Source organism: Nanorana parkeri, unplaced genomic scaffold, assembly GCF_000935625.1.
Source record: "Nanorana parkeri isolate BGI_ZX_2015 unplaced genomic scaffold, ASM93562v1 scaffold39, whole genome shotgun sequence".
Classification (NCBI taxonomy): domain Eukaryota; kingdom Metazoa; phylum Chordata; class Amphibia; order Anura; family Dicroglossidae; genus Nanorana; species Nanorana parkeri.
The window spans coordinates 1,457,703-1,480,948 of record NW_017306307.1 but is presented as its reverse complement, the minus strand read 5'-3'; the positions used below and the strand labels follow the sequence as shown (position 1 = coordinate 1,480,948).

At 39.3% G+C, this 23,246-nt stretch overlaps 1 protein-coding gene and 1 long non-coding RNA gene across 5 annotated transcripts in view; one reads left to right on the top strand and one right to left on the bottom strand.

The window, feature by feature from the left end:
* LOC108799142 overlaps positions 1-12,233 on the bottom strand; it is a 16,483-nt gene extending 4,250 nt beyond the window's left edge. The window contains exons 1-2 of the long non-coding RNA XR_001942001.1: positions 12,222-12,233; positions 4,067-4,072 (exon numbers count right to left, since the gene is read on the bottom strand). This is a non-coding gene — a long non-coding RNA (uncharacterized LOC108799142). The remainder of the gene's footprint in view (positions 1-4,066; positions 4,073-12,221) is intronic.
* The window catches only part of ANGPT1 (angiopoietin 1), a 237,483-nt gene that overhangs the window by 17,315 nt on the left and 196,922 nt on the right, over positions 1-23,246 (top strand). The window lies entirely within an intron of this gene.

Below are 23,246 nucleotides of genomic sequence, written 5' to 3'. Positions count from 1 at the left end.
CGTAGTGTGCGGCCGCCGGATACCTTACACCGGCGCCCGCAACTTCCCCACAGGGTCACCGCTGCCGCCCGTCGGCACTCTGCCGCCCCGAGGCCGGGCCTCGGTGGCCTTGTGGGAAATCCGGGCCTGGCTGCATGCCTGAAACACTTGGCTGGAGACCTAGGGCTAGGGCCTAGCAATGCAGCTTAACACATACAATGACTCCAGGCACTGCCAATTTCAGTGACAGATCCTTAGCCTAAAGTGGCTAATATAATGATTTGGCAGCATTTTTTTTTTATAATTTAGTCCTCAATAATTTATTAACAGTTGAACTTAAAGGTAGAGTAGGGGAGGTAGATGGAATGCCCAAATACATTGCTATGGGCAGGAGACTCAGATTTTGAAAGAGATTGTCTTACTTCACCTACTATCTCTGTACAGCCAAGCTGAAGTAACAGCTCTGTACAGCACAGGTTCCAAAGTTTGCACCAGACCCTGAATAATTCAGAATGCCATTGGAGGTTCTAGTGTCTTTTGTATGGTTTTCCAGCTCACTGGAGTAAAAAAAAGAGCTCATCTGCATAAGACCAACATACAGTGGTGGTCAGTGTGTCTGCTCCACCTATCAGTACCTATCCTAATGCTCAGACCAACTATGTTGGAGATTAGTAAAGCTGTTGAACATGTATAATCTTATAGTTATCTGTGCCCTTTCACAGCTTACTGTAACATTCATAAAAAGTTGAAAGGCGTCAATATGACCCACAACTAAGGAATTTCCCACATTGGGTCCTTCAAAAACTCAAAGCATCTCAAGGCAACTTACCGGAGCATAGGATGTCCAGGAAAGTTCTATAAAATCTGCGTCGCCTGGCTTGACCCATGGTCTAGTTGATCTGAATGACTCCTCTGGGATGTCTTTAATCAATTGAAGTGACAGACACTCTGAGACCAGTAAAACATGGAATACTCTTGGGTTAAGTCATTTTGTAAAGGCTTGTTCGACTGATGGTGCTCACTCCTAATCCTTATGCTAAAACTAGAGAGAGATTTCTTTTTTCTTTCCTACAATAATAGTATCCATGGCGTGATTACATTTCCTCTTGCCTACACCTCGAGTCTTACTAACTATGACATATAACATATAACTATGACATATCCTATTTATCACATTGTGAAACACAGGTGGCTTTAGCACTGTAGAAAGATATACTTTCTACAGAGTCCCAAGGCATTTAGATATGTTTTCACATGCTGTAGTATATTCTTTGCCTTTTTCTTCTGTCTGTGCATGTGCCTACTGTGATCCTTCATTTTAGTGTTTTGTATTTTTTTAGCCAAACGTTAATAAAACAAATTAGCAAAAACAATAAAAAAATACAAAGAATCTAAAATGCTTGCCAATGCGTTTTAACATAGAAGCCATCAACACTGGTCTGGTGTGAAGCCATAAAGGTCACACAAACGGCTCAAAGTAAAAAAAACTAAGTTTGTTGTCTGTATAAAAAAAAATATGGCATTTAAACTCCCTGTATACTCACCTGTCAGCACGAGTGGGGTTCTCCAGAGTGTTATTGGCTGCTACTTCACTGCCAAATCCATCTTTAAACTGCAGCCGAAAACAGGGTCTGTATTAGCTTGGGGTATTGATTGCTTGCCTTTGCAAGCCTTGTATAGTTCAAAACACATAAGTACGGACATGTGCTGCTGATTTTGCTGGTCTCTTTAGTGTTTTTACACACGACTATGAACTCTTGGAGGTCACATTTTCATGAATACTGATCACAGTAAAGGGGTGGGTGTGCTGTTTCTTGCTACATTGTGGACAATTTCTATGACCAGTTGGAGGTCTTGTCCATCTAACCAATAAAGGGGTAAGTAACCAATTATTATGTGTGCATCAAAGTACAAAACTCACAGTAGGTTGGGTGGTGCAGAGGTCACAGCCTGGTCTCGCACCTTCTGTAAAGATCTCCCTGTCTGTGGGTAACAGTCACTTTGACAGTGGAAACCTTCACATCCCAGACATCCCCAACCATTCGTTCCCTGTGTAAGAGCTGACCTTATTGTTTCCCCAAGATAACCTTGTCTGTGAGGATGTTTTCTCAGTGCAAAAACTTGCATACTTTTCCAATAAAAAGTGAACAGGTAAATTTGACAATCAGATTGCTCACTTATGTGTGACTACAGTCACATGTCAGATTTATTTGCTCCCAGTAAGTGGAGTTAGGCCTGCAATTACTTTTCTCTCTTTCTAGCCTCTGAGGAAGAATGGGAGAACATGTATGAACAAAGCATTTTTAAGAAGGCATTTCACTTCAATCTGGAGATGTGCCAAATGAAAGAAACTTAAATATATCCAATGCTGGACTTTTACTGGTTTCCGAGTATGAGATGTTCCTTCAAATAAATCAGTGTTTATCTGCGGCAGATGAGGAAATTCCCTTAAGTTTTTTTATCGCTTAACTTTGAACAATACCTCAATCACTATAGAATCTGTCAAACTTTTTATTATCTAGTACTACTGGATGAAAAAAATGTGTGTTTGTTTAGTGTTCTGTTGAAGTGAACCCGTCAGACTAGAAACATGGAAACTGCTTAATTTCTTTAAAGGAATACTTTGGTTTTATATACATTTCACATGCTTGTTACACAAACATATTTCCATTTTAATATCACCTTTCCATTGCAATCTGCAGTCAGCCAGAATTTTCTAAGGTAGCCCATAAATTTAAAAGTTGTTTCTTGCAACCTTTTCAACAGTACTGGGTTTTTCAATACGGTTTAGCCCCTTCATGATCAGTTACGTACAGTGTACGGTCACTGGCATCGGGCCAGTTTAAACAGACTCCCATGGCCGGCTTTACAATAGAAGCGGTTCCGGCGAGTCAGCTGTCGCCAGATTGCTTCTACGGATCAGTAAACGAGCCCCCCACCGCCCGACACCCCCAGCATGTTTGCCACGCTCCACTGCCCCTCCTACGGGCCTGGGACTGGCATCTCGGATGTCGGGGGGGAAGCTGGGCAGGAGATCGTCCGTTCACCGAACACCTCCATGTACGATTGGACTGGGAGCGATGCAGGTTACACTACTTCCGGTCCGATAGCTGTCAGTGCTGGGCTTCTTTAAAGTGTAAATGGTGAAACTATGCATTTTCTGGACCCCCAGTATCACCTTAAAGAGTACCTGTCTCTGCCAATATGCTATCACATGGGAGGCTTGTAAGCCCTCCAATGTGATAGCAGTTAAAGTAAAGTTAAAAGAAAAATAGTTTTTAAAATTAATATTAAATTAAATAAATGTAAAAATAATACAAAAAACATTTTTAAAGTCCCCCGCGAGCATGTGGATCTTCATGTAAACACGCATCGGGTGCGCCTACGTATAAAAACGACGATCGCGTTACACATGTTGGGTATCGCCGCAAACACCAGAGTAGGAGCAGTAATTCTGTGGCCAATATTTTTACGTGTATCTCTAAACTGTTGACCTGTAGGGGCTTTTAAAGCGTTGTCTATGGACTTTTTGGGGTACTGAATTTTGTTGCAGTTTCACATACGCATGTAATTTTAACCTGGACATGTCATATATATTTTTACTCTTTGTGACCTCATCTTTTATATTTTCTAAAAAAAACTGGGTATTTTATTGTGTTTTGATGCATGTAAGTGCATTAATTTTCGGGTTTGATAAGTAGTTGCACTAATATTGTGCAACCTAAAAATTTGCAACTCCTGCCATTTTATTCTAGAGGGTCTTGGCTTTCAGAAAATATATAATGTTTCGGGGTTTTAGGTAATTTTCAGGCCTAAAATGTGTATTATAACATGTAAACAAAAAATGTTAAAAAAGACCTCGGTCATGAAGGGGTAAAGAACCGTTCAGTTTGAGAACTTCCAAATTTTATTTTTCATCTTTATATCATTGGCTTGCTGAAGGTCCCTGAATTTTCTTTATCTTAGATAATGGGACTAATCCTGTGGCTATAGCAGGCAGACAGACCCACTTAAAGTGTAACTGCACAATGTAATGTGAAAACAAAAGTGCACTTGGTACGGCTTACCACACTTCCTCCTGGTAAACCCAGTGCTTGTTTGAATATAGAAGTACTGCTGTATATGTTTTAATGTAACATTTCCCCCATACTGTAAATAAGTACTGCTGCAAATAGCTGCAGTATGCTGGCGGAGCCTCTTATTACATGACTCTGGCTTGGAAGGAGTGAAAACCTCTGGAGCGTACACCATTTAAAACAAGTCAGCATTGGCCATATTAGTATTCTCTCAAGTTCACTTTAATTTTAATGGTTTAAAAATAACACAAAACGTTGGATTGTAAACAGAAGAAAGAATATATTGATGTGTGAAACCCTACATACACTCATGTAGGTAGTGACTTAAATTGGGTTGAAAGTATGCTTATCTGGGGTATTGGAAGGTAATAATATGCAAGTCATTTCAGAGATGAGCCATCTGCATACAGGAAATGCATTTACAGTGGGTATGCAGCACACAGACCAAAGACTCATTTGAAGCTCGCCTAAATCGTCATCTAAGGCTACTATCAAACCAATACATTTACTGAAACCTGTGTGAGACCTATTCTCATCCCAGGGCTTCCCTGAGATGCCAGTAACCTATCACAGTGGCAGAAACATGGCAGCTCTGACAGAAAGAGATTTGTATTCAGGCAAAGCTATTAATTAGCTTTCTCTGCCTGAATATCACTCAATAGCTGGCCATACACCTTACAATTATCTGCAGATTTTCTATGGTCAGATGGAAAAGGTGCAACAGATTCCTCCATCTACACTTAACTGTGTGGATGGAGTTATCTCCACCTGGGCCAATATGTTGCACTTTTTCCATCTGACCACAGAAAATCTGCAGATAATTGTAAGGCTGGGCACACACCTTACAACCATGGTTGTAAGGTAATTAAAAAAAACATACGATCTGTAGACATGTGCGAATCGTTTCGTTCCGAATCGAAATTCGGACGAATTTTCGGAAATTCGGACATTCGGATGTATCCGAATTCCGAATTACAGACATAACGAATGCAAACGAATCCGAATTTCCATTTCCGAAATTCGGTAGCGTTAGTACGAACGTTCGTTTCGTTTTCTGTTCTTATTCGTTTCTTATTCGTTTCTTATTCGTTTCGTTCGTTGGAGCAAAGTGACATTAGAGAAGGAGAAAAATATTTTTTCCGCCTCAAATGTCACTTTTGCTGCAACGAACGAAACGAATAAGAAACGAATAAGAAACGAATAAGAACAGAAAACGAAACGAACGTTCGTACTAACGCTACCGAATTTCGGAAATGGAAATTCGGATTCGTTTGCATTATTGTTGGCATCACATGCTGCAGAGCAACTTATTAACTGCATAAAACTGAATTCTGGCCCTGCATTTCATAGAAATTTGCCCGCTATTAGGATATCAGCGTCTGGTTCTGAACTAACTTCATACTTAACTCTGACTCATTCCTGTAAGTGTTTCAATATTCCTTTCCAAGTGTTACAGTATCCAATATTCTCTTTGGCCGAATCCTTCCTGAAGGATTAGGTCTTCTTCTAGAATACTGAAGATCATACACAAAAATAATAATAATTTAATCTCAAAGTCTGGTAATCATTAGACTTATTTTTGTTTTCTCATAACATAAAATGAAACTCTGAGGCGTCTTGACCGATTGTAGGAAATGAGCAATGAGAGAAAACCAAGGGATAGTGTAGAAATACCAGATAATGATATCTTAAAAATGATCTTTACTTTTGTCACAGATAAGACATTTTCCATGTCCAGCTCTGGCTGTCATCACACAACAAGCTTGTAGGAACATTCTCTCGGAAACACCATGTGGACTCTTACCACAAACCATAATAGGACATACTTGAGGTACAGTACACAGTCAAGCATCCCATCTCTAAGCCTTTACATTCCTGGGGTTGTATTTAGGCAACAAAACAATGGAGATGACAATGCATGTTTCCTTACTCAGTTAATGTAGAGATGGAATTTCATTTCTTGAATGTAAAATGGGCAGGGAAGATAGACTTCAAGAAATAGGCAAAGCTGATTATGCTTTCTTAACCAACTATTGCGTGGTTTGAAATAGTTATGAAAAATAATTAATTTTGGTAATGGAAGGGTAAGATAGCAAAATATAAAAAAAAGCAAAAACTATACTAGTCTCAGCCATTCTGGACTAGTGTGCCTGTATTATAAACTTTTTTTATCACTTAAAGTGACATTAAACCCTCAGATTTTTTAACATAAACCAATACTGTAATGTGTGCCTTACTGTAATCCATGGTAGTTTCCCTTCTCTTTGCTGCTCTTCCTTTTAAATCCTTATCTCTTCTCATGCTTGGGGGAGAACTTCCCTTTGCAGCTGAGTGCCTCTTCCTGTAGTGCTGGCTCAGGTTGTGAACCTGCACACAGACACCATGTATCCATTTCAGAGACAAGGCAGTCTGCTGCAGAACAGAAGTTCTGCCCAGCATGAGAAGAGAGACGGATTTAAAAGGAAGAGCAGCAAAGAGAAGGGAAACAACCATGGAATACAGTAAGGCACGCATTACAGTATTGTTTTATGTTACAAAATCTGAGGGTTTAATGTCACTTTAAGGTTCCAATCTGTGAGCTGGTTGTTGGCAAAATCTTTTAAGGCCTTTTTTGCAGGTAATCCTCCTGATTATAGTTTGATATCCTCTTGGATATTGAACAGCGACATGGATAATATCAATCACACTTTGGCCTGTGTATGTGGCTCTCGTACAACTTCATCTCTTGGATGGAGAACATAGGACCCTGCTCCCTGTGCTCATATGTGAGCTTCACCTATGACAAGTTGTTGGAAACCTCTTTATAGCAGGTGCAGGTCACTTCTTTTTTCAGTGGAGAAAAGGAAATACATCATCAACTGAAATGCATTTTGGATTCAAGGTCCTTTTTTGTTAAACAAATTGTTTGACATCAAGTGACCATTAATTAAACATTAAAATAAGAAATAGGTTTCTTCATGTATTTTTCTTTTCTTTTTTTTTTGTGTTAAGTGCATGTCATATTATTAGCAAATTTATTTCAAGGTTTATAACTCAAAATCATTACAGCTTTAAAAAACTCTTTTGCCAGACCATTTAGTTCAAGAAGAGAGGCTGGGCCAGCGCAAGCAGTAAATAGGTATGCCCAAAAAGGGGAGGGCTAAGACATGCACAGAAGACCGGGTTGCATTACGGATATCTTGCTGAAATAGTCAAATTTTCTAGCAGGTTCAAAGACACATTGCAAATAAAAAAAGAAAAAAACCTTTCATGAAAGAAAAGTAAGCATTTAAAATATTTGATTTTTCTTTGCTTTTACATTCAAGTTTTCTTGTTGGTGACAGGGTCTCTAAGTTTTCTTGCAGTTTTTTTAATTGACATGATATTTGTGCATCATTAACTTCAAATCTAACATGGTTATTCACAAAAGGGGGGAAGAGTTTGGAGAAGGCAGGAGAAGTGGACAATCTAGGACAACATAGCTGAACTGGAAAATTCTCCAATTCAGCTCACTTTCCAGTTCAGCTATGTTGTCCTAGATTGTTCACTTCCCCTGACTTCTCCAAACTCTTCCCCCTTTTGTGAATAACCCTGTAAATCTCTCTGTTTCTAGCGATTTCATCTTATATCTTTGGTTATTATAACAAAAGAGGTTAGATGTTCTTGTGCCTGGTGTATCTGCAGTGTGCTCAGTAGCAGGATACAAATAGCTGGCCTACATTGTAATCTAAATATAAAAACACTTTAATTGAACAGGTTTACTAAAAGTGATGATAAACCTTCATTTTTTTTTTTTTTTATTATTATGAAGGTCAGACTTGATTGAACTGCCTTTTGTTTCTTCTTTAAAGATTTAAATTTCCTCATTCTCTAGTTGTCCCCAAACCGCGGCCAGTGGTGTCACAAGGGGTGTGTGGCCAGTGGCGTAACAAGGGGAGTGCGGGGGGTGTGGCCAGCACCCGGGTAACACCATTGGAGGGGTGACACCAAAATGACTGACAGTCATTTTGGTGTCACCCCCCCTAAAAAGTTGGACACTCGGTCATGGACTGAGAGCCCGACAGTGTCAGAAGAGAGGAGGGGACCCAGCGGCATACCTCATCCTGCCGGGTGAATGTCTCCTACTCTCTCTGCTGGCATCCACTACCAAGATGGCTGCCGGCAGGCATCAAATAGATGCATGCGCGATGACATCATCGCACACACGCGTGGTAACGTCACTCGCATGCACGATGACGTCACGGCGGGGTGTCACTCGGTCTCCGCTGGCCTCGGGACACCCCTGCCGCTAGCCCCCCTCCTTGTGTGCTGGTGTCTCTATCAGTTAACCGGCTGCTGAGGAGACACCCGTGTGTGCCCATTTCCGCCCATAGTTGTGTGCATCCATAGACGCACAAAGCTTGCGGTAAGCCACACCACCCACTTTGACTGATTGAAGAAAGAGCATATAGCTCCTCTGCCCTCAGTACCCTCCCCTGGAACCAGGAAGTTCGGGTAAAGCTGAGTTTCTACCTGGTCTTGGCGGTGAACACAGGGGGACCACAGGAAAGTGTGGGGGGGTGGGGGGTTACAGAAAGGTACTGGCCATTTTTTTACATTAATGCAGAGAATGCATTAGAATAAAAAATGCCTATCCTTTCGTAATATTTTAAAGCTGAATGCTGAGCACAAACATTATTTTCTATATATTCTTCAATAGACAGAAAGGTAATACATCTGCTTTGTGTGTATCACCTTGTAAAAGTAGTTCTGACATTATCACTGGGCTGCACATAATTACTACTACATGCTGCCTGCAAAAAACTACACGAGGCAGATACAAGACCAGTCACCCTGCACAGTGGCGTAACCAGAGTTATTGGCGCCCGGGGCAGAACATTTTTTTTGCCCCCCCCCCCATATTATATAAACATCCACTAGAACTGTACCCCCCACACATATACAGTGCTCGCAGTGGCCTCGGAAGAGCGAGCGGCCGCCCGATGACAGAGCCGGGTGATCGTGTCAGAGAGAGGGAACCACTGCCCGCTCGCAGTGGCCTCGGAAGAGCGAGCGGCCGCCCGATGACAGCCGGGTGATCATGTCAGAGAGAGGGAGCCATGGCTTCCTTTAGCGGGGGTCGTGACGGCGCCCCCCCTCAGTCCTGCGCCCGGGGCAAGTGCCCCCCCGGTTGTTACGCCGCTGACCCTGCACAAGGAGAGAGAGCAACAGTGACCGGTCTGTATTAAAGGAAGCTCCTACACAGAGGTAAAGTTTCACACTGGATTACTGCACAGATCTGGAAGAAATACACAAAGCACACTGAGATTTGGGTAAGAATACACATGACTCTTGTATTTAGACAACATTTGCTTTTCCTGTAGTTCAGCTTTTAAGGCAATGTTCTTCTACTGATTTATGAATGAAAAGTAGCTGGATGGCTGGGTTTTTATGCAAAAGGTAGACATAAACAGAGCTATAGCAAATAAGTACCTGTGCCATCTACTGCTTTTTCTATATAGACTGTACAGAAATAGCCTGCAGCTGTTGCTATATAGTGGCAAATATTTGGATACAGCACAACGGTTTCTGGGTCCATGAGGTCAGGGGGCCCATACATAACTGCTCGTCCCCTTTATATGCAAGCTCTGTGATCACATTACGTTCTGTAATGAAAAAAGTAGCATTTCTTTTCATTGAAATCCATTTGTTCTGCTCTTCTATGTGCTGTTTAAACATCTAAGAGATCTAAAACATTTTAAAAGCTTAAAAAGAACTTTACCGAAATGTTCATTAAAGGCTATGATAGCAGACCAGCCGAGGCAGATAAGCGAAAATAATTGTAAGGATTAAAAAAACGAACCTTTCTGGAAGAAAAAGCTGCTGTACTTTATGTTAAAGTACATCTAAACCCAATCTCATAGAAGTGTTAACATGTTAATATAATTTTTAAAGCCGTCTTTAGTATTTTTAAAGCTACAGTTTTTATTAAAGTGACACTAAACTAAGGAGTTAAATCTTAAACATGCATTCAAGTATTTTAGCTGTTAACAAAAATGTATCTTATTTGTGTATCACCCGCTGTAGATCCTCAAATCATCTCTGAACTGGTGCTGACACTGTCCTTCCTTCTGGAGGGTGACTACTTTTGTTCCCCATGGTCCCTTTGTGTTGTAATGTAGCCACCGCTCCAAGCTCACTCCTATGATGAACTATACATCTCACATTCAGTTCACTAATATGTATTGAGTTTGTAGTCCATCACAGGAGCAAGTTTGGAGTGCTGGCTACTTTGCAACACACACAGGACCATTGGGAACAAAAGTAGCCACCCTCCAGAAGGAAGGACAGTGTCAGCATGAATTCAGAGATGATTTGAGGATCCGCAGCTGAGTGATGTACAAATAAGATACATATTTGTTAATAGTTTGAGTACATGAATGTATTTTTGAGATTTAAAGTGACATTAAACCCTCAGATTTTTTAACTTAAACCAATACTGTAATGTGTGCCTTACTGTAATCCATGGTTGTTTCCCTTCTCTTTGCTGCTCTTCCTTTTAAATCCTCATGTCTTCTCATGCTTTGGGAGAACTTCCCTTTTCAGCTCAGGGCCTCTTCCTCTAGTGCTGGCTCAGGTTACAAGCCTATAGAAACGTATACACAGACACCGTGTATCCATTCCTGAGACAAGGCAGTCTGCTGAAAAACAGAAGTTCTGCAGAGCATGAGAACAGATACAGATTTAAAAGGAAGAGCAGCAAAGGGAAGGGAAACAACCATGGATTACAGTAAGGCACACATTACAGTATTGGTTTATGTAAAAAAATCTGAGGGTTTAATGTCACTTTAACTCCTGAGTTTAGTGTCACTTTAAAAGAATGCTTAGTGATCCTGCCATACACTTGTTTAGGTACTTCCTCTTATGGGATGACAACTGTCTCCTAATTGTGAGTCTGAATTATCACCTTGTGACATGTTCTCCTGTTGGAGAATGCAAGTGGCCATGCTGACCCTTATTGCCCAGCCATGACCCACCATTGCCACTATTAAGAGTCTAGTCCATAGTAATGGTGTTCTACATGGACATGTAGACAGGAAATGAATACAAGAGGCTGGAGAAGATTAGCAGTGCTGTGATGGAACAATTATTTTTTGGTTAAAGCAGTAATTGTAGAAAAAAAACATAGCAGTTCCTTGTGATACACAGGGTTTTAGCAAACTAAATATCATCCAGTTAGGATTTAGGTCTACTTTAAAGTACATATAAAGCCAAAACATTTTTTAGATTTTGATACAGTGAAGAGGGTTTAGAATACCTGTCTGGTTTTTATCTTACAGTTAAGGGATATTGAGAGAATTGCTCATTAACTAGGCCCACATTTTTAATTTGTATATCAGCAGAACAGAACAAGAATTCCAACAGATGGCTCAGAAATCAGGCTTTACATTGTGAAATGGGATCATAGAGCCAATATATAAACCACTCTCAGGAGGTGGATATACTTGAGTAGCTCTGGAGGGTGCATACCTACAAAACATGTTTGGGCTTTGTTTGCCATCTTTCACCCACAGCTTTACCTATTTGATCAGATATTCCTAAAGGATTGCTTTAATGTACAGTTACAATGAAGGTGCTAGGGCTGAGTAGGGTACCTCCGTCGGAAAAGGGCCAAGTATGAAGATCGGAAACATCAAAAGTCCTTTCCTACATATTTGTTACTGGGCAGCAATCTAAAGTATTCAAGCCATGTGTCCAGTAGGACAACCAGGCAAGGGGTTACAAATGATAGCCTTCATGTTTCTCTAGTGACCATTGTACTTTGAGCTGCTAAAATAAGATTCTTCTCACATTTTGCTCCTTTAGAGATGTTTAGGCATCAGGTATCAGGCTGGCCCTATTGACATGTTGCATTGAAGCTGTACTTCTTTTACTTGCACGTTTCATAGTTTTACACTACAGAACTGCCTTTATGCAGACAAAGCTGTGTCTGGATAGGCGTTTCTAAACTGACCAGTATCAGCAGGTAAATGAAGCAACAAAACTCCAGTGCAAAGCATGATGCTGCTAATCAGAAGCTAATCCTTCTTAGAGCATCTGTGCAATGTCTTTAAGAGATAAAACATGTCTGAAACAGATGTGCTCAGCTTTGAATCAGACTTACAGGACAGAACACATTCATGCAATTCAATAAATAATAAACTAAACTTTTTTTGTTGGGTCTGCATTGCTGGAAATTCTGGAACTTTATGAAATTATGTATACAGTATGCAAATGTTTACAGACTTTGTCCAAAAGTTCTTTTTTTTTAAATGTTTGCCTCGCTCCTCAAATTTCCTCCTCATCTGCAGTCTCCTCATATCTGTAGCCATCTATGAGGTTACAAACTGTCAATAAATGTAATATTCAACGTACAGGTCAGGGTTTTTAACTCTGCTTCCAGCTGAAATGTATGTTTCTTTTCTTTCTTGATGTCCGTAATGCATTTTTAATGATTTCTGTTTTCCATCTAAAATGTAAAAACACTACTAGACAACAGTAAACCATGCATGTCAAAATCTTCTAGTCGTACTTATAGCAATTGGGCTGTGTTTGTAGTTATTGTGATGTATTGTTTCTTTGGCATCAGTGTTTGCAAATGGCAAAGTAATTTCACGTGTGTTGGATAGCTGCATTAGATGGCTTGTCTCTGTTTTATTTTACTGCCTATTTCTGTTAAACATTAACAACTTTAAAGAGACTCTGCCACAAAAAAATAAACAAACAGCATAAAAAAGTTAATTTATAATACTTACCTTTACTGCTGCCATTGCAGCCGACCTTCACTTCTGCTGTGGCTTTCCCAACAGTGACTATGCCACAAGTGTGTCTTTTCAGAGCTGCATGTCAACAGTAGTAACATAGAGGTCTTCACTTTGGAGCAATTTCCTCATTTCATGTTGTGGCTTTGGAACAGGGAGTGAAGGTCCAATAGCCGGAGGACCTTGCAGCTTAGAAAATAAACAAAGCATAAGAACGTTTATATATAACACTTACCATTACTGTTCTAGTTGTTGCCAATCTTTCCCACCAGTTGCTACATCACAAGTGCATGGTCCATGCAGAGACCATCATTTCTGCGTGGTCACAGTAGTGGCATAGTGGCCAGGAAAGTGGCAAAAGCCAAAGTATGCACTGGGTAGATGCAGGCATCCAATGAGCTCTTAAGTGTTGGATGCTGAAGATTCTACCAGCAGCTTACCTCTGCAAGAGAGTGAAGACTGGCTACAACACATATGGCAGTGGTAGGTATAATAAATGTACCTTTCTATGCTTTGTTTATTTACATTTTTGAAGTTAGTGATAATGTAATTTAAAGATAATCTATGGTCTTTTGTGAAAATAATGACCTTACTATAAATAATGCTAAAAAGACCCTGGTGCCCAACTTGTCTCCAAAGGGCTGCATGTGACCCTTTGGTACTTATTGCGTGGCCCTCAGGCCCTAGCAGCCAGTGGTGAGTATTTTCCCTACCGAAGTGCTTGCTCAAAGCCAGTGTAGCAAAAATATTCATTAGACTGGTTTCTGCTAGTTTCATGTTTTGGATTACTTTTTCATTTTTGTGCTGTTCAATGCCTTTTTTATGTACTTTTTCCTCTGGCGTTTTATGCCAAGATATCTGTAAAAAATAAATCAAGGAGGCAACTGGACTTGGTTTATTTTTCTTGAAGATGTTTCACTGGTCATCCAACCAGCTTTCTCCATTCAGAGGAATATGAAATGTGGTGCCAGATATTTTTAGGGATGTTGTAGGGAACACAAATGTGAACACATTGATTTGCAAAGGGACTGTTATAACAGTTATCTCTCAATCTCAAATAACATGTTCTGAGTCTCCAATTACTCCTGTGGCATGTTAAAGGATTCTGACCATCTACTGTAATGTTTCCTGCAGCATTCCATATCTTAAATGTTATGTGTGGCTGGCCTTCGGCTGATGTTAGCATTTCCGGTCACTTTTATTAAGGCACAACTGTGTGTGTTATAAGTTCTCTCTCTCTCTATCTCTCTCTCTCTCTCTCTCTCTCTCTATCTCTCTCTCTCTCATTATATATATACACACACACATTTAAATAGATATGCTTTGCTTAGCAGTTCTGAACGGTCATGGGCTTTACTGATCTTATTGTAATTCAAGTCTAAATTTGATCATAGACATCAGCCAACAGTCGGATGTGCTTGTGTGATTCAGTTTCACTACATCTTTTGGCCCAGCATTTGCCCTAAAAAGAAAACTTCTGGTTGCACAAGCATTTCTGGTTTAGGCAGTGAAGGTAGGCTGGAAGGACCACTCAGGTACCACTGAAAGTAGGCTGGAAGGACCACTCAGACGGCTTACATTTTTATAGTAGAAGCAATTATACAGAGTTATCTAACCTTTTAAGTCACTTTGTCAACTGACAATACTCAGCTGAATCTGATAAGGACAGATTATAGACAGATCTTTGCACAATCTGACTGAAAACTATTAGATTATAAGACCCTCATGTGATATCTTCAGCCACCTATGTTCAGAAACTGGATAACACAAGGGCGACCAAAGACAGCCTGATCCTGTCCTTCCCCAGCGTTATACCCCAGGGTTACACTTGAGCTATTCAGAGCTACCTTATGGGGGAGATAGTAAACACTCCCTACTGTCATAAACGCTCCGACACTGCACCCAAAGACTTTCCAACGAACCTTCTGGATGTTCTTATTATTACATACAGAGATCTTTTGAGGCACTGGAAACATCTCTGCATAGACTGTAAAAAAAAGTTCCTTTTCCATAAAGAAAAGGTAACAAAGCTTTCACCATGCATGCACTGTACCAATCTTTAATCCATGTAAAAAAGAATTGTAGCTGGTCAGACTATGACCACCTAGCAGCCCTCTTGATCATTCCAGAAAATGACAAAACTTCTTATGTGGTTCTAGTGAAAATTGTTCATTGACATTATTGTAATAGCTGAAATCTATTTTTAACAAAACATTGCTTTTTAGGCTTGAGTATTTCTATTATGATCATACAGGAAAGACTTCTACTCATTCTGAAATAGTAGCCAATATTCTCAGTACTTAAGACAGACATACACAGGAGTGAATTCAGATGCAGCTATTCTGGACCCACCAGAGGAATATAGTAATGAACAGCTGCAGGTTTAGAGGAGGAATGTTACTTTGTGATATCTCTCTTGTCTCATATACTTAGAAAAGGAGAGAAGAAATTAAAGTTAGTATGATGCCAAGACAATCTGATGACTACTGATAGAAAACAGTGCTGGTGCACATAAAAAAACAAACAATAAATGACCCATAAAGATAAAGAGCAATGAGTAAAAACATAAAGCAATCATTCCAAGTCCTTGTACTTGAGCCCTAATTTACATACAAGCCGGTGAAAAGGCTTCTTAAGACTTTTAATATGCTATACAGTACAGTGATGATTATTTACTTCTTGACACTGATCATACAAACGTTCAAAGTGTTTATTAAAGTGTACGTATAGCCAAAACTTTTATCTTCTTTAGTTTTTGGTAGAGTAGTGAAGAGTTAAACTCCTGTCACCTTATTTTTTGCAGTCTGTGTCCCATTGGGTGAATTACCCTTTATGTCTTGTCCTAGAGTCTTCACATAGACTCAATAATAGCATGCAATGTCAAGCCGCAGTTTCTAAAGCAAGCAAAATACTTTCTTGTATTATACGGGGTCTAGACTCCAGAGATAGAGACATAATCCTGCCCCTGTACAAAGTATTAGTAAGACTTCATCTGGAATATGCAGTTTAGTTTTGGGCACCAGTTCACAAAATGGATGTTGTGGACCTGGAGAAAGTGCAGAGAAGGGCAACTAAACTCATAAGAGGGCATGGTGGAGCTCAGCTATGAGGAAAGACCTTTGTTCTCTCTGGAGAAGAGGTGATTAAGGGGGGGACATGATCACCATGTATAAATACATGAATGGTCCATATAGTGAGCTTGGTACCAAATTATTCACTTTAATGTCATTGTAGAGGACAAGGGGGCACTATTTGCACCTGGAGGAAAAGGGGTTTAACCTTTGCATACGGAAAGGATTCTTCACAATTAGAGCTGTGAAAATGTGGAATAGACTCCCCCAGGGGTTAGTACTAGCTAGCTCAGTTACGGGTTAAAAAAAATCTGGATGTATTCCTAAATGCACAGAATATTACTGGATATTAAGTTATTATAGGTATATTAAGCACTAAAGATTGTCGATCCAGGGAATATCCGATTGCCTTATGGGGTCAGTAAGGAATCGTTTTCCCCTGTTGGAGCAAATTGAACAATACCATATAGGGTTTTTTTTTTGCCTACCTCTGGTAGTGGGTAACTGTGGACATACTGTTCTGTTTTAGGTTTCTCTTCTTTTTTTTTTCCTCATCTCTATAGGTTGAACTCGATGGACTTGTGTCTTTTTTCAACCTGAGTAACTGTGTAACTATGTAACTTTCTGTCTTTCTAATAATGGTCACCGGGACCATAGATAAATAGAGAGGACAATCTACCTAGAGGGGGAACAAGCAGCATTAAAAACTTGACAGGGATTTTAATCTCTTTCTACTCTATCTAAAACAAAACAACAGCAAAAAAGTTTTGGCTATACATACATTATACTTGCCCCCTTTCTGTAAGGTAGAGCCAAGAGTCCATTAAGAGATGCAAACTGTTAACTTTTAATTCCTCTAATGGAATTGTCCTGTGGTACATTGTTTTGTGTCAATGTGAGGCAGTGGGTGACCACAGACCAAACATTTTAATTACAAGGCGTAGATATTAAATCATTAAAACTGGATAAACAAAAACATTTCTGACATTGACGTTTAGCTTTGTTACCCGCTGACTCTGGCACCCCACTGGCACAGCATTCAATGAGCTTACACCACTAATCCATTTACTTTAGAATGGACTTGGTGAGAAAGATGCCAAGTCATTTCTGCAGTATTTTGATGCAAATTGCAAGAGATTAAATATTCCATTATTACTGCCCAAGAACCAACATCACATACCATTGTATTCCATAGAAATCATAATTGTTTATTTTTACTATGTACAAAGAGGTGTTTATTGAAACCTAGCTAAATAACACATTTCAAAGTTGTCTTCTAAGGTTCAGCAGTGTCTCTGCTAGAGTCAGAAGCTTTACTGACTCTTCAGCCCCATACTCTGGTTAATCATCATCTCCAAATGTGGAGTGATTGCATGAGTTATAAAGTGCTGGTATGATCTACAGATTCTTGGGTTACTAAGTTAATGCCAGTATTGCATGCAGAGCTCTTTCTTTTTGCATGGGGACAGCAGAATCCTGATGAACATAAGCAGATGTAAGTTGACTGCATGAGTAAATGGCTATTATGCTGCTTGCTGCATGGTTCAGTATACAGAATTTGAAGAGCTACTTGGGAACAAGGGATGCCCTATTTTAAGACAGTAATGATACCTGAGAACATATCTTTCTGCTCCTTTACTTATATTTATCTTTCCAAAGTAAGATTTACCTTCACAATATCTTTCTTTTGTGGCTCTTTACTTTTAGACTTTAGGTCTGCTTTGATAATGAATAAACTTCATATTATTTCACTGATTAAACAATTGTGTGCAGTCATAGACATGGTTTGTATGCAGGCCCTAAGGAATTGAGAGCACACCCTGCTGGATAACAACAAGCAGGATATGGCATGGCAACAAATGCTGCTAATGCTCCAGACTGGAATTAGAGATATGCAACATGCCAATGCTAAAAAGGAATAAGGGGTAGCACTACTCCATAAACTAGTAAGCAATGGATCTCCTTGGATAGCACCCTTAACACCCAGCCCATAAATAACATCCACGACAATGTGTGGTATTGTAGGTAAAAATGCCATTGAATTGGATAATTGTTGTTATCCTGTAAATTATGGAGATAGAACTAAACTGGGGGACATTTGTCCCCTGGACCAGTACTAAAAAGATATCTTTGGCTGGTGGCCCTCAAATGGAGACACTTCACCATTCAAACAATGATTGGAGTGGGACCCTCAATCAGGTGGGTGTTATATACCATAGCTATCTCAGGGTCTGACAGAGAAAAGTCTGCCAGCACTTACTTTCACTGCAGCTCAGAGAAGTCATATGACCAAATGCTGAGAGTCGTAAAGCAAGCTGATGTATAAAGGTGTGTCACAATAAACCATGATCTTTAGGAACACTCACCTTTGACCATACCCACCAATCTATTCAGCACCATGGTGCCACGTGATTCATCCAAGGCCAAATATTCACAGTACTCCTTTGTTTAAAGAATTAATATAAACTATTGGCACCTCATTTTCATTAGTAAAGAGATTAGGACTAGTATTTGTATAGAGTGGACTGGAATGCTTGTGGACCTCTTGCCTAGGTGGATTTCAACCTATATACCTGGTGTTGCCTATCTAAGCAGGGTATCAAACATATCCACTCAGATCACTCATCTCAAACTGGAGAAACCTATCGATCAGGGTCTAACCCTCTGGCAAACAATAGTCATTCCAAAGTACCATCCAGTATAAATCCTAGTACATATTGTGTTAAAGACCTTTTCTTTCTGATACTGGTAAAATGTCCATACTAATCTTAGGGTAGAGAAAATTACAACCACTCAGCAGCCATTCAATTGTAGTAAAGGTCAATTCTGATGCTTTGTATCAATGAAAGTAGCCCCAACATCTATTACATCAACTGCACCATAATGTTGTTTTCTCTATAAGAATGATTAACAGCATGTCCAGAATTGAATGGAACCTGTCATTACTTTATCTGCACCTCTAATGTGATTTACAATCACTGCTAATTTGGTGGAATTATCTTAATTATTTCAGGATTTTAGCTGTTTACTCAGATGTACTAGTAATCACCCCATGATTCATGATTAATGGGCCTATTGGCATTGTATTTAATTGTTCTATATTTAAGAGAATTGTCTTAATTGTAAGTTGTTTGACTTAATAATTATAGCATTATCTGTGTATGCTAAAGCAGGCTTTATATAAACAATAATATGAACAATGAAAATAAAACAACCATAATATATGGTTTACAGCACTCTCTAATGTAAAGTGTAAGCACATTAATTATATCATTTACTAAAGGTTGGCCAGAACAGCGGGCCTCTGTTTGTTTGAAAAACTCATTTAGCTCAAAAGGAAGTTTCTGGTTTTCAAAAATGTCCTTTAACGGAAACGCATTGTGTATGTTCATTGAGAGCATATTTTGAGCTGCTACTGCGGCATTTGGTTAAAAGTAGATGTAAATCTTAACAAAATTACCTTATGTCTGCTAGAGCACTATGTATCATAAACAAATGGCTTTTTTTTATTTAAAAATACTTGCTTTCACCTCTTTCTCATCCATTGTTACATCTCAGTGCTGCTGATTGTTGCAGCTACTTCCTGTCTACATGCACTCTAGCAATGGCTGCATGAGATCTCTCAGGCAGATTTCCAAACGGTAGACTATGCAGTGGACTATGACTGCGTAATGTTTGTTGAACTTATAGTCTCCATCAGGAGCCAGGGTGTCAACGCAGGAGCATAACAGGAAGATAAAGACATAGTGCAAGACAGCATTAGCAGGTTTTATATTGAAATGAAAGCTGCAAATCTGAAATAATTTAAAATTACTCATGATTACAATAACATATTAAACCCCAAATACAGTTTTAGTTACTGAGTTTACATCTACTTTAAGGTAATGTTTCATATCACTTTTACAAACTTGTTCTTATATATTTTTTGCATCAACATACATTGGATGCATTATAGTCCATCAGTATTCCCCTGATGGGTCCCTGATCTGTGTTCTAAATCAAATGTAAAGTCTTGCAGAGCCAAAGACCCCTTTTGTGACATTTGCATTGTTCCCTTTGTTCCAAGCTGGCGATTATAGGGGAAAATGGTCTGTTATGAGTCGGAACCTTCTTCCCAAAAGGTAATACCTTATTGACTCTAGTGTCCACTTTATAGCCAGACACTCTTCTTTCACTTTTCAATAGTTGTTCTCATAGGGGTTGGTTTCTGGCTGAGGTATGGTATTGGTTATTGGGTGAGGTATGCTAGGCACAAACTCCCAGTAGAATCCTACAATCCTTAAAAAAGCTATAGCCTGTTTTTTAAAGTTGGCTGGGGCCAACTTTCAATTTCTTCAGTCTTGTCCTTTAGAAGCTTTATGACCCCCTGGCTTTTTCTATGCCCATTGCATAGGCAATAAGCCTCTTTACAAATGGAATATAGAACTGCCTTTTGAAGGTGGGAATCCCAGTCAAGACAGAAAATTGCAATATCATCTAGATATGCTGAAGCATATGCTTTGTGGCTTAAGAATGTGGTCCAACACTCTTTTTTAAATAAGACCAGGGCCTCTTAAAAGCCAAAAAGAAGGACCATCTAACGGTACAGCCCACCTGGTGCCACAAAAGCAGTCTTTTCCATTGCACTGTCTGTTAAGGGAATGACAATGTACCTGCAGGGCCTTTCTATCAACACATCCACCCAAACTACAGGATAAGAATCAACTTTGGATAATTAATGTAATTTCCTGAAGCAGTTCTAAAATCTCAGGATGCCATCTAGCTTAGGGATGACCACTTGCTGTTAGAGTCCATTATAATCCAAGGCTAACATTTTCTGCACCTCTTCTAAAATGGCTTTTCTCTGAGATTCAGGTACCTGATAAGGTCTTAACTTTACAAATGTGAGGCTTAGTCGCACGATACATGGTAAATTACATTAGCTTGGTAATTCTGAAAATACCATTTGATTTGTCAGGAATAACTTTCTCACCTCCTGAATCTGAGTAGCAGATTGAGGAGGGGCCTTCAGGGAGGAAAAAAGAAGGGGATTGGGGGTCACAAAAAGCTAGGCTTTAGGGATTTAAAAACATTTACCTAAAACCATTATAATTCCCCTTTAATATTACAAACTTTGGATTTACAGAAATCACTAGAGGTAGATTAATCATACATTTGGGTCACATAACTGTAAGAGCGAAGCACACTATAACTGCATTTGATTATTTTACTTTCATCATGGTTTATTAAAAAAGGAAAGAAAGCAAAGTCTTGCAATCAGCAAATTAATGAATTATTTAGAAATTCATTTAGCGTGATGAATAATAATATTAAGTACAGTAACAAGTGGCAAAATCATAAATGTAAATGTTTACGTTTGAGTACCACTATGCTAACTTAACATTCAGAATGTTCTAAAATAAATAATTTTCTTCTCTTAGGTAATTTTCCTGTTTATCTTAATTGCTTTGACATTAAAAAGATTAGTGTGGTGAGCACTTTGAAATATGTGCGGTGGAAACCAGACCACAGCCTACAGCAGCTCCAGCATTGACTTCAAGAAATGATCTGAGAGCGATGATGGGCTGAGTCATTACAGTAAGAAAAAAAAAACACTCATTTTTCACTGTCGGTTTCCCTCAAAATATTCCACCATGACCCACGTCTGGGTCGATAAATGGGCTTTGTTATCTTGATAATGCTACCCCACAATGCTGGCACCAAACATATTTTATGGTTTTCATAATGATATCTTATTTACTGTCAAAATAGTAACAATAATTAAAATGACATGTTTTATTTCATAATGGATTGTTTTTGTATTACTCTTTGAAGTTGGTTGAGGGCTGCATTATGTATTGAGAAAAAAATGTTCTTAAACAAAGACTTATTCAAAAGTAGAATCTGACTCACAGAAGAAGCCATTAATAAACCTGAGAGATATTTCAAATTGTAGTAGGTGTGGAACAGAGAGTAATCTATCTTTAGGTAGTCATATGGTATCATGATTTGGCCGTGTGTTGTTTAGAAGTTTGCATGTTCAGGCTCAACCTCATGGTGTCCAGTCTGTAAAAGGTAACTTTAAAGGACCTTAAGACAACACTTTTAATCCAGATGTCCTTTCACAGTATTTTTCACAAACCACATACTTACCTGTCTTGCTCAAGCACAAGATCCTCAATGGGTGGTTAACTTGGCACAACACAGACTTATTGTCAAACCCCACTTGTTTTTTGCACACCTAGACCATGATCTCTATTTCCTCCAATGGAATGTCCATATTCTGCAAGGAGAAACAGGACTGGCGACACAAGTGCATGGTTAGATCTGTCAGAAGCAGGCATTGCCACCTGTAGTCTCCACCAGGGGTGTATGCAACAGGGTAACAACACAGGAGCACAGCTGGGAGACAGTTATCACCCATTACAGGAAGTTCCTGAACTCAACCCGTGATGGCAGGTCACCTGTTTTTATCTAGTGAAAATTAAAAAAATTGAAAACAACTTTTGAAATTACATCAACAAGTTAGAGATGATTTGGTATTTTAATGATTATATTTAGATCTACTTGAAATCTTCAAGGTCCACTAGTAGTAGATATAGGTGCTGAGAAGGTGGTGCTTAGAATACACCGGTGCCCATGATAAAGTGACACTAAACTCAGAAGTTAAATCCTAAAAATACATTAAAGTACCCTGTTGACACAAATGTAGCTTTTTGTAGCTTTATGAATCTTGGGTAATAGTTGTATGAATATTGTGTGAAAACATTAAAGTGACACTAAAGTTAGGAGTTAAATCCATTTAAGTACCTTAACTATTAACAAAAATGTATCTTATTTGTGTATCACTCAGCTGTAGATCCTCAAATCATCTCTGAATTGGTGCTGACACTGTCCTTCCTCCTGGAGGGTGGCTACTTTTGTTCCCCATGGTCCCTGTGTATGCTGTAAAGTAGTCACCGATCCAAGCTCGCTCCAATGATGGACTACTATCTCAGTACAAATTAATAAGCCAAATGGGAGCTTTTAGTCCATCTCAGAAGTGGGCTTGGAGTGGTAACTACTTTAAAATCACACACAGGGACCATGGGATACAAAAGTAGCCACCCTCCAGAAAGAATGACAGTGTCAGCAGCAATTAAGAGATGATTTAAGGATTTTCAGTCGAATAATACACAAATAAGCTACATTTCTGTTAATAGTTCAGGTACTCGAATGCATTTTTAAGCTTTATCTCTTGCGTTTAGTGTCACTTTAATGTGGTAAACCACTAACATTCACGTTAAGCAGACATACAGAGTTGACTTCATTTACCCCAACTTTTGGAGTAGCTTGGGAGTTTTGAAAAGGTGGGTGCTTACCTATGACAACATTAACATGGT